Source organism: Coenobita brevimanus, chromosome 63 (assembly GCF_032717465.1).
Source record: "Coenobita brevimanus isolate Jiangsu-jjx chromosome 63, ASM3271746v2, whole genome shotgun sequence".
Classification (NCBI taxonomy): Eukaryota; Metazoa; Arthropoda; class Malacostraca; order Decapoda; family Coenobitidae; genus Coenobita; species Coenobita brevimanus.
The window spans coordinates 27,371,303-27,385,000 of record NC_137016.1 but is presented as its reverse complement, the minus strand read 5'-3'; the positions used below and the strand labels follow the sequence as shown (position 1 = coordinate 27,385,000).

The following is a 13,698-nucleotide window of genomic DNA, read 5'->3' as shown; positions in this document are numbered from 1 at the left end:
GCCACAAACCTGTTTCCTGAGACAATAGTGCTGAGTTAAAGTTTTTAGTTTTCCGTTTCAAAATATAGTAATAAACGTCTTATGTAGAGGCGCAAACATTACAACTCTTGGCAAACTGTTTGATCAGATGGAAGGAATAAGTGGGGAGGGACCCACCCCTCCCTCCCTCAATCTTGCAACCCCATCAAACAGTTTGCAAAGACTTGAAATGTTTGATCATTGGCGGAAGATGCCTCTAGGGTGAACTGAGACTCTAACATTTACTATAAGCAAAAGTTGACTTATAAAATCTATATAAGAAGTAAAAGTGTATACAAATAATATTAAAACAAATATAATACAAAATTGAGGACTTCAACTTTACAAAAAAATTTAATGGTAGTATATAAGTATGTAGTGATGGTGGTGGTTGGGGCAGTGGGGAGACAGTGGTGTAGTCAGTGTTTATCCAGCAGAGTGGTGAGGGTGTGTGTACTCTACCACTCGCCTCTAAATCCCTTGCTGTCTTCGCATTGACTCAAATTATTGTATCAACACCTTCCTGAGAATCATCTTGACGGGAAGAGAATGTATGGCAAGTGTCTTTAGACTAAATACCGGCACAATCTGGTATGTAGACGAGTTACTACATACGTCAAAGCAGTCGTAGAAAGTTATGACAATCTTGAGGTTCAGTGAGAAAAGCTGTGGTAATATTCCAAGTTTTAGAACTGTTTAGATCCCAGACGTCAGATACCAACGCTATAGCATTGCTGTCGCCAGGTGGCGGTGCTATCAGTAAATAATCGGCGTACAACCAAGGTAAGTATCTTAATGATTTGCATGTGTAAATCTTACCTTAGCAGCTAAGAAAATGACTTGTGACCTTACGAGCTAGATCCACGTTTCTTTTCATAAACAAATGATAGCACTGAGAACTCTTCAAGCGATCTGTCATATTCGATTAAATTATGCAGATATATCCAAAATTCTTTAGACTGTAGGCCTGATTTGTGATTATCGAAGTAGGAAATACGGAGACCAGCTTTCGATAATGTTGAATAAGTGAAAATTTTACGTAGTGGTTTTTATAGTAGTAGTTGGTTATTGCTGTAATTCAGAATCATCGTGGACTTTTTATCAGACGCACGGTGTTTATTACTGTAAATATTAATGTCTTTTAATTACCCGTAACCAACTAGGTTACTGTCAGTTGTCAATTGAGATGTGAAAAACATAAGTTGAATAGTCAGTTAAAGCCGTGTATGTGAAAATTGTGCCCATTTCGTAAACTGAAAATCTCGTTTGGGTAGGCCTAATTGTGACCATATGCTGTAGAAAGCAGGCGTCTCACGATGCATATGTTTAATTAGCACCAGTCTAAAATTAGGTATAGAAGTCGTTGCGTGTTATACATCTGGCCAACGCGAATTTGGCCACTGCTGATGTACCAGGGAGAACTGACATTAATACCGTACCATACGAAGTAGGTGTACAGTGTTGGGAAAATATACTTTAGCAAACATTCAAATACTATATTTCACTAGGGTTGCCAGGACATTCAGAACATATTGTGTAGGTATACACTGTAAGTAACTTGTATAACTTGTAGATTGCTGGTATTTTTTTTTTCTTTTTTACAGTGACACCCTTTGCAAGTGCTCGTAAGTATTGCAGGTGTTTAAAAGTGTGGTAAACGTTAATGATGTTGGCTATAAATTAAGTGACTACATATGACAAGTTTTCACTGGTTGATACAGTAACTATTACCAGTAAGCCATGTAGGCTACTGTATAGACTGTGAACAGTGAAATGCAAGTACAAGTATATAGACCTAGTGTATTAGTTTGTATGTACGGTTGTAATTGTAAATATTGTATTAATTATCACTTGGGCTAGGCAGAAGCCAGGGACGACATTCTCTTGGGATTAGGAAGCTCCTTAGCACCTCTTCCGTACTAGCATGTTTCCACATAGGTCGGTGACATGCTTATTCTCGTGTTCGTTAGCCTATACCACTATGAAAAGATCAAAAGAACTGGTACGAAAGACATGTAATAATAATAATAATAATAATAATAATAACAGTAATAATAATAACCGTTGTGAAAAGAAAAATAACTGATCCGGCATAATAATAATAATAATAATAATAATAATAATAATTTAACAACAAGAGGGTGAGAGCCTGCACAAGTTGTTGATTCCGAAGAAGTTCAGCAAAAGAAACTAAGACTCATGCAAACAGCCCAGAAGGAGGTGCTGTGGTGCCTTCTAAGGTCACTAGAATACGGCCCTTTTGTAAAGCTTAGAGAAATGCTTTAATTTAAGAAGGCGGTTTGCGTGAAATTTATTAGAACATAAGAGGTGAGAACGGCATTGGTAAGGGGGAAATAGAAGTCATTGTAGGCTATACTGATTAAGTATACCGGTATAAACCATCATTCGAAAGGATACCGGTAGCCCCAAAATACTACAAATGTTTTTAAACAGTGAGATAGTTTTACAATTAGACATCAAACCAAGACGGTACCAGTAACCAGAAGAATGTTAATAATGTTCACAGGCAGTGAGACACATGCAGATGTTGAGCGATTGAATATTTTTCGATTTAATGTTGACATTCGATTTCCTAGAAGCGACTAGAATATACGAAGTTGTTGAGGTGAACAGGAAGAGTCTGAACACAGTCTAACGTGAAGAACAAAAGTAAGGAAATTTGTTGGACTATGTAAATTTTAATTTACGGGCATGAGTCATGGTACAGTACAATTGCAACTGATCAGAAAGTATTAGGATTTGAGAATAAAATACTGAGAAGGATTCTTGGGGTAAAGTGGCAAGACAGAGGTACAAATGAAAGAGTAAGGGATATTACGAGAGTGGAACCAGTTAATGAATATGTGAGACTGTCTCACTGGAAGTGGCTGGGGCACATATACAGAAAAGAAGGTTGTTTAATACAGGATGTGCCAGAGTGGATTGCTAGAGGAAGAAGAGGTAGAGGTAGGCCGAGGGAAACCTGGTTAAGGACAATGAAAAAAGAAGCAGGAGAGGAGTGTTGGTGGGACCTGAAGGAGATGGCAAGAGACAAATATTGGTGGAGAGAGTTCATTGAGGCCCTATGCATCCCGTGGGGTGCCACAGGAAATGATTGATTGATTGATTGATTTGATGTTAGTTCCCTCGGTAAAAATAGTTTCCCTAGAATATGTACCGTACGGCATACAGTGGATATATATATATATATATATATATATATATATATATATATATATATACCGGTATCTATAAGACAGTGAAACCTCGAATTTCTACTCCTCAGTGGCAGTCGGCGGCATCCCAGGGAGGGAGCAGGGCGTAGATCAGCGGTTCGCAGCCTTTTTCATATCAGTACTTGTATACCGACTTCTGCAACTTTGTGTTACCGTACCCACGTCATCATACACACTGTAGTAGTTGTATAATAAATAGGCTAGATGTGGTTTATTGAATTAATAAAAAATGGCTTGATGGTAAATCTTTGTTCACATAATCTTAGGTTTTATATCCACTGTATATCCCACATGGTTTGTTTAAGAGTTTAATGAGTGCGGTTTTCCTTATATAAATATGAAATACATATAAATAAATTATATATATATATATATATAATTTATACCATAATCTTATTGCTTAAGTTCTTGAAAACGTTTGCCCACTGTGGGGGGGGGAAAAATCTTGTGTACCGGTACCATGAACAACCTTTGATAGTAATTGTCCCATTAAACAGCCATTCGGTGTTGTGTTTGGCAGAGCACATGGAAGACCATTACCCCTCAGTCTGTTGCACAGCTTTGCTTTGGCAACTGAGAGCAGATAAAAGTCACCTTGCTGCGATAAGTACGGGTAATGGTGAATGGTAGCAAAGGGAGCAAAGCACTGTTGGAGGGACGAGGATATTCGGGCAGCAAAACGGGAAAAAAATGCCAAAAATAATTTCTTGAAACCCCTCTTTGAGCGTCGTTGAGTCAAATCTCAGTTATGAGAACGATTTTTTTTTTTTTTTTTTTCAGGGTCTGCATTGCATCTTCTGTGTTGTTGCAGCAAGGAAGCTTGAAGGTTGTGGAATCCATGCATAGTGGCTAGAATCCAAGTCTTTATATTTTTTTTTTTTTTTCTAATCAGGTATCCTTTCGGCAAGATGGCAAGATTTTTTTTTTTTTTTTTTTTTTTTTTTTGAGTGAATGGATGAAGGAAACCAACTTGGGAGGTGCACTTCACACATCCTTCCGTAATTGTATTCTTTAAACACTATTGGTTGTTCTGCATTTATATGCTCTTCTTTTTCAGAGGATAATCTGATCAAAGATGCACGTGCCTTATCAAAAAGGTAAACAGAGCACTTGTCTCATTAGAGAAAATGATTGTTTATTCATCTGCTGAGAGTACAGCAGTCAAGTAACACATTGTTGCAGGCGTCTCAGGCAGCCATGCCAACTTTGGTTTCAAACATGGTTAGTCCGTTCACAAAGTTTTCTCGCATTATAGGAAGTCTGACATACGCCAACCTAAATATGGTCTGAGGTACCGCTATTCAATATTCCATGGTCTACGTTTCCTCTAGGTTACAGGTAGTTTTGTCGGACTTCTGGTACCGGTAGGTGAGTTTTTTTTTTCTTTCTCTCTCTCAACCTTCCATTACCCACATTAAAACATCCAAATTACCCACTGATGGGTAATTACGGCACCAGTAGGTTGGGAACCACTGACGTAGATGATGGAACTATAATATTACTGGCGATAATGGATAAGAAGGAAAGCTTCTTTGGTAAAGGTACAGACGAAAGTAGATGATATAGGTCTAATCATAGAACAAGAAGTGTACTTGCCGTATAGACAGGTTACCATACGGTACGTCGCCAGTTTTATTGAACAGACAAAAGATGCTTACAATCAGCGTTTCGTAGTGTGAGTGGCAGCCTAAAGATGGAATGAATGGAAGAGTATAAAAGAGAATAAATTAAGATAAATTTTAGAAATATGCCTGGTTAAGAAATAACGAGCAGTAGGTCAAATCGAGAGTGATGCCAGAGTTTCTCAGGACATTCGCGGATTATTGTCTTAGGTGATTGTGATTTGTTAATAAGATATTTACAAGACCTCATTTAAATTGGTTACATATTCTTCTCCATTTGTTTGCTGCAGGGTGTAGTCTGCCGGTGCATAACATTTCACTTCCCCTTTCAGTCAGTATTTCCACACTATCGAATAGCACGTCCTAGTATTTCCGTTGGGTTGGTAGGAACCGCAAGTAGAAAAACACAAGTTGAAACCCGGTGTCCAGTATAATGGGTTAAACAACCATTTAGCAGTCATGAAAGTGTTGGCAATTGTAGGGCTTCCAGTATGTGGGAGTATCTCTCAAATGTAGGCTGCTGGCGTTTAGTCGAATATTAGGGATGTCTCGCAGTGTGGTATTGATGTGTTATTGCAGTAGTGTAATTCGTTGCTAACCGTGACCCTTTCGGTAGTGCGTATGGAGCAACATTTTGTCGAAGGGTAGCATTACACGACAGTGTAGTGTGTGTGCAGCACCAATGCCGGTAAGCAGTTGACAGCTATGGGTAGGCTCTAGCAAGTATCATTGCTAGTTAGCTACTAGACGACATCTTTATTACCAGTTACCTGGACTTGTTGTAGGTATTCGTGAGTAAACTGTAAATGGAGTACTTAGGACCTTTTTTTTTTTTTTTTGGGGGGGGGAGGAGGGGCTAATTTAGACCCTCGCTACATCCATGCGGTACCCCAGCTCAGAAAGCACATCTCACTGGGTGTACTGTAGCTACCGGTAATGTAAACTACCCGTGCCGTGCCCCCACTAGCCCCACTCATCATTTTACCGTACTGTCCTTCCTGTAACTTCTTCCCTTACCCTCCACATAAAATATCTTTGAGGAATTTCCAATTTAAACGCTCCGCCTCCAACACCACTCCACCCACAACTCCCGTCTTCACAGGATGTACTCCATCCTCTTAGTTCCGACTCCTACCTAGTCCACCCTGCATATTTGCACACTTCTTTACTGAATAGTTTCAGCCTTCAGCAGGGAATGTAAATTGTTGCTTGAACCGGCAGCCTTTGGCCTATGCCCAAGCGTTGTCACTGTCAGTTGCACTATTAACGATGATATGCCCTAGAAGTAAGCTGGTAATCAGCTTAGATTAGGTGTTTGCCAAAACGTCATGCGCATGAATTTCTAAGCTTGCGATACCGTACAGTACGGGTAGGTGGTATTACTATATCTGACAGTAGGCTATCGTAAAGGTGGTATTACTATATCTGACAGTAGGCTATCGTAAATCAGTTGAGATTTATACAGTACCAGGTACGGTAACTGGTGTTATTATCGGCTTACTCTCATTTCATTAAAAAATACATGCCGGTACCGGTAGTACCATCCCCCTGAGCTTCCAGGTGCCCTAGTAATCGTCACAATAATTATTTCTTTTTAAATAACAGAACAGAGGAAGGAAAAACAGGTGACCACAAGAAATAATCATACACCATATTACTGGCATCTTCCATTCATAAAAAAAATCTGTAACAGTTGGACTTGAACAACTGTAGGTTGAAGTTTTGGGGGAAACAACTCCGGAGAAGCGAGTTCCAGAGAGATGCAGTTCGGGGAATAATAGAATTCTGATAGGCAGAAGTTCTGCAGTATGGCTGTGTGACATTCCAGTCATGAGCGCTACCAGATGCCCATGTAACACGAGGGAGGGCATGGAGACGTGGCACAATGGTCCCAACTTCGTCGGAGCATTTACCATAAAAGTATCTAAATAATGCAAGGAAGGCAACATTTCTTCTTACTTATAGGGGAGGTAGGTAGTTTATTTTTAATAGCAGGGTTATTAGTAATTCTAACAGCTTTGTTCTGAATTTTGCTTGGTAGTTTTAGTGCAACCTCTCCACATCCATTCCACAAGGGTGAGCAATATTCAAGCTGAGAACGCACATGACTCATAAATTATAGCTAACTGCTCGTCAATTAAGAAGTTACGGACTCCGTACAATAATCCAAGTGTCTTTGAGGCTGTTTTAGCAAGTGATCTGATATGAGAGGTCCAGCTGAGGGCATTGTTAAGTGAAACACCGAGAAGTTCAGTACATTTGGAGATGGGAATATTAGTAGCATTGAAGGTAATATACGAATCTGGCAATATCTGTCTGTTAGTAAATTGTACATATTTGGTTTGACTAGCATTAAATGAGACAAGGTTATTTTGTCCCCATTCAGTGATCTTAAGTCTTTATTTATGGAGATGGCTGCACTGAGATGTTAATTTTTGTGAATGGGTGTTTGAGTGTGAATGAACTGTGAAGTGTTGAGCCATCTGCATATGAATGGATGGGATTGTGAGTGACAGACAAGAGATCATTATTATGAACTAGGAATAGGGTTGGCGCCAGAACTGATCCTTGTGGCACGTTGGCATTAAATGAGTGGAAATTGGAATATACATCATCTACTTTTATTCTTATATTTCTGTCGCTGAGATATGAGGAAAGCAGAGGGACAAAAGACGTTAGTCCACAGCAAAGGAGTTTGGACAGCAGGGAATGGTGCCACACTGTTGAAAGCATTAGAAATATCGAGGACTACTGCATGTGTTTTTCCATGTTGGTCAGTTGATTGATGGATGGTATGAGTCGGGAGATTGAGTATATCAGTGGTGGATCTTTCGTGGCGAAAACCATATTGTCTGTCACTAAGTTGTTGGAGTCAAGGTGTTTAGCCCTGTGCCTATTAATTACTGTTTCAAATATACGAGTATACTTTACCAAGTGAAGACGTGATAGCTATTGTTCTATAATCAGAGGGGTCAGAAGAACTTCCTTTCTTTGGAATTGGGTGGATATTGGCGTCTTTCCATTACGGTATGTTAATAAATCGATGGAAAGATATCACTATATCGTATTGGTCATGTTTGAAATATTGTATATAGTGAATGTGTTACGGTACACTATAGTGTATATAGTGAATGTGTTGCGGTATGGTACACTATTTAGCAATATAACACGCATCGCACAGTGCTTAACTAAGTCGTGGCTACCGTACGGTACTGTACTAAGAAAGGGTGTTTCATCCAGCGGTCAGCGAATCGGATAGCTGCTTTCCATATTTGTTAGTAGTAGTTAGTAGTAGTAGTAGTAGTAATAGTAGTACCGTAACCCCAGACTCATCTGGACATGAACCCGGTGGTTTGCAGGTTAAGTTACCATTTTGCCGCAGTGTACCATCCTCCTTTGGGGTACAAGGAGGGATTTAAGAGTTGTTGTATAACCACTTCTCCTGCCCTGGTATATCTGCGCCACCACCTGAAGGCACCTTCTCCAGCACCTTGTCAGTTGCCTGTAACGTAGCCTACTTATAAAGTGAATATCGATGTAGGTAGCACTGATATTTAATTTTTCGATGCTGACAATTAATTTTTAGTCAGCAGTACTCGTGTATATCTATATATCTATATCTGTCTGTCTGTATCTATCCATCTATCTATCTGCGTGTGTGTGTGTGTGTGTGTGTGTGTGGTAGTAGGTGGGGGCGCTCACCGTCCACTCACTTGATGTAGTGCCGCTCCTAGGTGTTTGCCCATTCCTCTTCTCCATCCTTTCCTTCCATCCTCTTCTGTCTTTCCTTCATTCTTGCCTCGTTCTTCTGCCTATGAGTGTGACTTTAGACTTCCTCTTCTGTCTTTCCTTCATTCTTTCCTATTCCTTCTGCTTGTGGGTGACTCTACACTGAGTGACAAGCCAAATGGTTTCCTTTACACCAGGAATCCATTTACTACGCTGGGCGGTAACCATATAACCAAATTTTGGCGCCTGGTGGTTTAATGGGTAATTATGGCGCTCCAGTTAGATTTATATCCAAGGGGTGGTTGGGGTTTATTGCTCACGTAGCCTAATGCCACTCAGAGATGAATGAGGCTGGTCACCCTCATCTTAAATGTCGGGACCAACTTGCCTAGCCCCGGGCTCCAACGCTCCTCAGGGGCAACGTAGAATTGGATGATGAATGAATGAATGAATTATATATATATATATATATATATATATATATATATATATATATATATATATATATATATATATATACTGTATATATACCGTATGGCCTGTGTACACACACACACACACACACACACACACACACACACACACACACACACACACACACACACACACACACACACACACACACACACACACACACACACACAAAACCTTCGTTACTTTTAGTCGTTTGGCTAGAGTCTGTGAATGTATGTACAGAGTAGTTGGTCGTATTATTATTATTATTATTATTATTATTATTATTATTATTATCATTATCATTATTTACGTATGTCATCTTTTGTTACTCTTGTGTAGTGTACGTTGTAAGAATTCTACTGGGAATCATTTAGCAGTTTTCATGGCTTATGCGTCATATCTCACCCTGTTAATAGCGCACTTTACTGCCTATGTACGGTAGCTCCCCAGCCTGATGTTAAGGGTCAGGCAGTGACTAATCCTCCTCAGGACGCATTATGCATTAGGGAGGAGTAAGCCGTGCCGGTACCTCATGATGAATCAGAACGGCTTGGCATGGCGTGGGGGAGGGGGGCTGATGTTTCCGGGTGAAGGTGATGCTGCCGCTACTGCTGTCATTTTCCCTTGCCCTATACAGATGGAACTTCACACTCCGTTGTCATTAGCTGGCCACTCATCAAGTTATCGAATTGCCTTATGGTTTGGTACAGGGAAGGCATGCGTCGGTGGCTTTGCCCATTGCATAGACAGTACACAGCTACATATCCTTATATGTTGATGTTGTTGGTGCTGAACAAGACAAGGTGGTTAAATTGATTATCATGTAAAAACGATTGCCGGTGTAGTGTTTCACATCACTGATCAGACATCAAAGTTTCTGCACGGAATCTTGGTAAAGCTGGGATTACATCATCAAGGGCGATGCAACTGTGGCCACGCACTGTTCCATATTGGCAGGTTTCTCAGTATGGGACTCTTTAGCTCCTGAACTGTAGAAGTTGGATAGATCAGGTAGTAGAGTGATAGCCTATGTGGATTAGGAAAATAGCTTTTTAAAGTCCATCTCCGAAGGTGCTTGTCACCACTTAACGTGTCCATCTTGTACCGTATGTATGGCCTGCATAGGCTATATATGGTTAATGTCGCCACCTTGAGTGACGACCTCAGCCATAATGACGTAGACTGGACTCAGTCTCTGTGTTGTCATGGAGGAACAGTGGAACTGACTTGTCATTTGTCACAGCCAGCGAGGTACTTGAGAGCCTTGCATACAGTATGAAAGCCAGGCACCGATTTGCCTGACTATTTATTTAGACTCGTTTAGACGCCAGAGGCGAGATAGAGCACACTTCTGGTTTTGGCACGTAAGCATTATGCATCGGGCTGAATTACAAAAGTGAAGATATCCATCAGTATGAACATTTCATAGAACCTAAAGTAGGGGAGAGGGGCACCCACCACTCACGTAGTTGATGTAGTGCTGCCTTTATTGTAGTGCTTACCAAGGAACCACTTACTAAGTTAGGTGTTAATCGTATAACCAGATGGACGCCTGGTGGTCTAAAGGTTAAGGTACTTCAGCCGGTTGTGGCCCATATGGGTTTTCATGGAATGGCTGGTTAGGGTTACCAAGGTGTGTGTCAGCGGTATTTCCCCGTTCAAAGAGGATTACTTGGTTGTTCAAATTTTCATTGCTAATGGATGTTGACGTCGTGATTTTTCCAACAATTTATTAAAGAAAGTGAAAGAACAAAAATAAGATATCGCTAAAAAAAAAAAGTTGCTGGTCGTTAGTAACAGACGACACTTTGGTGACCCCAATATGACAGATACTGCATGTTCATCAGTTAAGATCTGGTCGTGTTAGGTCAAGGGTGATAGGCGGGTGTGTGGCAAAATAACTGCTCTGCTTAACTCTGTGTGAACTTTTACCTTTCAGCTGTTATGCCGGTGAATACGGTACCCTATGTCTGCCATCTGTCTGCCCAGTACGTCCTGAAATATTACACTGATTTTTCGGAACATTACGAGAGGGCATTCATTCACTTTCATTCACTCCATTATTCTCTCTCTCTCTCTCTCTCTCTCTCTCTCTCTCTCTCTCTCTCTCTCTCTCTCTCTCTCTCCTCTCTCATTCCCTTATAATATTCTGTACGTTTCACTGTCCTTTTTAAATAACATGTCTGTGCGCCGTAAAATTATTCATTGCTTTCACTTTGTCGGGAACGTTCTAATTCTCCCCAGGAAATAAGTCATCTAATATTCCCGGTACAAGAGAATCTGTGTGTGTGTGTGTGTGTGTGTGTGTAAATGAATTGTAAATGTGAAAGGGAAAATAAATCAGTAGCCTAGTGCACCGGTACTGAATATTATCGTATAGCGGTACCTGAAATTAAATTAGGTACTGTAGAATATCGTCTGGTGACTGCTGCTGCTGCTGCTTTTTTTTTTTTTTTATATCCCCTCCATCCATGTGGGAATAGTATTGTGAAGATCAGTACCGTCCTTCTAAATACAGTTCACGATTTGGAGTTGTAGTGTGAAGTTTAATACTAACCCTCATATTACCGTCCGTTGGCCCCAAGTACGCCAACGGCTGTGGTTACCAGCCATTATTACTACTTTCATTATTTATTACCGGTAACGTTACAATATTAATGAAGACATTAGTCTGTTGGAGTAGCTGGTCTATGCGACTCGATCACGGTAGCTTCGTAATCCATACCCGCCAGAGAGAGAGGCCTGAGAGCTAATGATCTTGTGCCCCTGAATGCTGACCTCACGAGGGAGAATGTCGACATCTCATCCACGCCATAACAGAACTCTGAGGTTGACCCTTCTTATAAAGACCCTCTGCCAGTCTCAAGTAGAATCTCACCGCCTCTGGACCCATCCCACCTGATGCTGGGAACACAAGGGGAGTGAATCGACCGTGGTCCACACGTAACGGTTGGATTCTTTCTTGATATGTTCTGTTTTTTTCTTGTTCATTCCTTGTGTGTGCAGCCTCGAGAGACAGTTCACGATGACATGCTGCCAAAGGATCAAATTAATATGTCGAAGAAAGCCCTCTGGCCAGTTGTCCAGAAACCTCTAGCACTGACATCTTCTCTTGCATCATTTGATGTATTTGCTGTTCTGTGGATGAAGTGCTACTTCTGCTGCAGCTACAACTACTATACTACTACTACTGCTACTATTACTATTACTGCTGCTGCTGCTCCTGCCGCCGCCGCCGCCGCCGCCACTGCTGCTGCTGCTTAACTCCTTCTCCTCCTCCTCCTCCTACTACCATTATAATGTACTCTACTGTATTGTACTCTACTTCATTCTACTACTACTACTACTACTACTACTACTACTACTGCTGCTGCTGCTGCTGCTGCCGCCGCCGCCGCCGCCGCCGCCGCCGCCGCTGCTGCTGCTGCCTAGTAAAGATGGTGTGCGAGAAAGCTAAGTTGGCTGGTGTCAACTCAGTCCCCTCATTACGAGCCTGCTAAGGTAATGAACATCGTGTGGTAGCGGGAAGAATGAATAGGCAGGGGAGAAAATCGTAGTGCACGGGAGACTCCTTTAAACTGAAGGGATTAGCCTGTTGGAGGTTACTCTGAGGGTCGTATTGCTAGTGGTTTTGAAGACCGCGTAGCACATTTTTCTTGGGGAGTTATTCTGCACATTATACCTCAGCACCCTCCTGTACAGTACCGGTATGTTATTGATGCCAACTGTGTCGATATTACAGTGGTAGAAATAACGTAGAAGAGGATGTGGAAGTTTGATACGCACAGTGAATAAATCGCCAAGGAAGAGTTGCTACCAAGCATTTCTTGCCGCCTACAGTACGGGCCTAAATCATCTCTAATTCCATCCATCCATCATCCAGTGTTCCATTTTTTCCCCATCAGGAGCGATGGTATCCGGGGCTAAGCTACAGGGTCCTTGAGCTGAATAAAAGGGCCAGGGATGATCAGTAGCTGCACTGAAGGGGTTAACAGTACCGGTGTGGGAAAGCCAGTAGGGTAGACGAAAAGTGCATGAACAAAGCTGATACGATGATAAAACTCTTACCGTGTAGCCCAGATTTTGATTGGCACAAAGGACAGGAGACATGGGAAGTTTCTGCTCTCTCCTTTCCTTGTCCCTTCTCCACACACACACACACACACACACACACACACACACACACACACACACATGGTGACGTGGTTGATCGAGCATTCAGCTTCCATTCCAAGTGGCCCGAGTTCGAGCCCCGCGCAGACCGCGCTACTTGCGTGGGTGAGCTGAGCTCTCAGTTGTCAAGTGTAGCTCAAGGCCCACTGTGGTGGAACACTCGCAGGGGTTCGAAACTCAGAGGGGTAAAGAGTGGGCGGCGTGTCCCCTTGTGCCAATGCCTCACTTCAGCCTCGGTGAGGCATGGTAGTGTGTCGGCGCTCCTCAGGAGCAGCCAGGGTCAGCCTGTTGACCCACTTAGTGTAGGAAACTAAATTAAGGACTATAGTCGCGGCGCGCGGCTCTGAGGTTGTTATTATCGTGCCCTGGCAACCTACCACTCAAAAGTACGTTTGATTCCGTGTATAATATGAGACGCATGTGATTCGTGTATAATATGTTCGTGTATAATAATGTTCGTGATT

At 41.7% G+C, this 13,698-nt stretch overlaps 1 protein-coding gene across 1 annotated transcript in view; it reads left to right on the top strand.

Annotated features, from left to right (window-relative positions):
- Nucleotides 1-419: 419 nt before the first annotated feature.
- LOC145404401 (tyrosine-protein kinase CSK-like) overlaps nt 420-13,698 on the top strand; it is a 402,657-nt gene continuing 389,378 nt past the window's right edge. The window contains exon 1 of the mRNA XM_080275917.1: nt 420-801. The gene's annotated coding sequence lies outside the window, so the exon portion shown is untranslated. The remainder of the gene's footprint in view (nt 802-13,698) is intronic.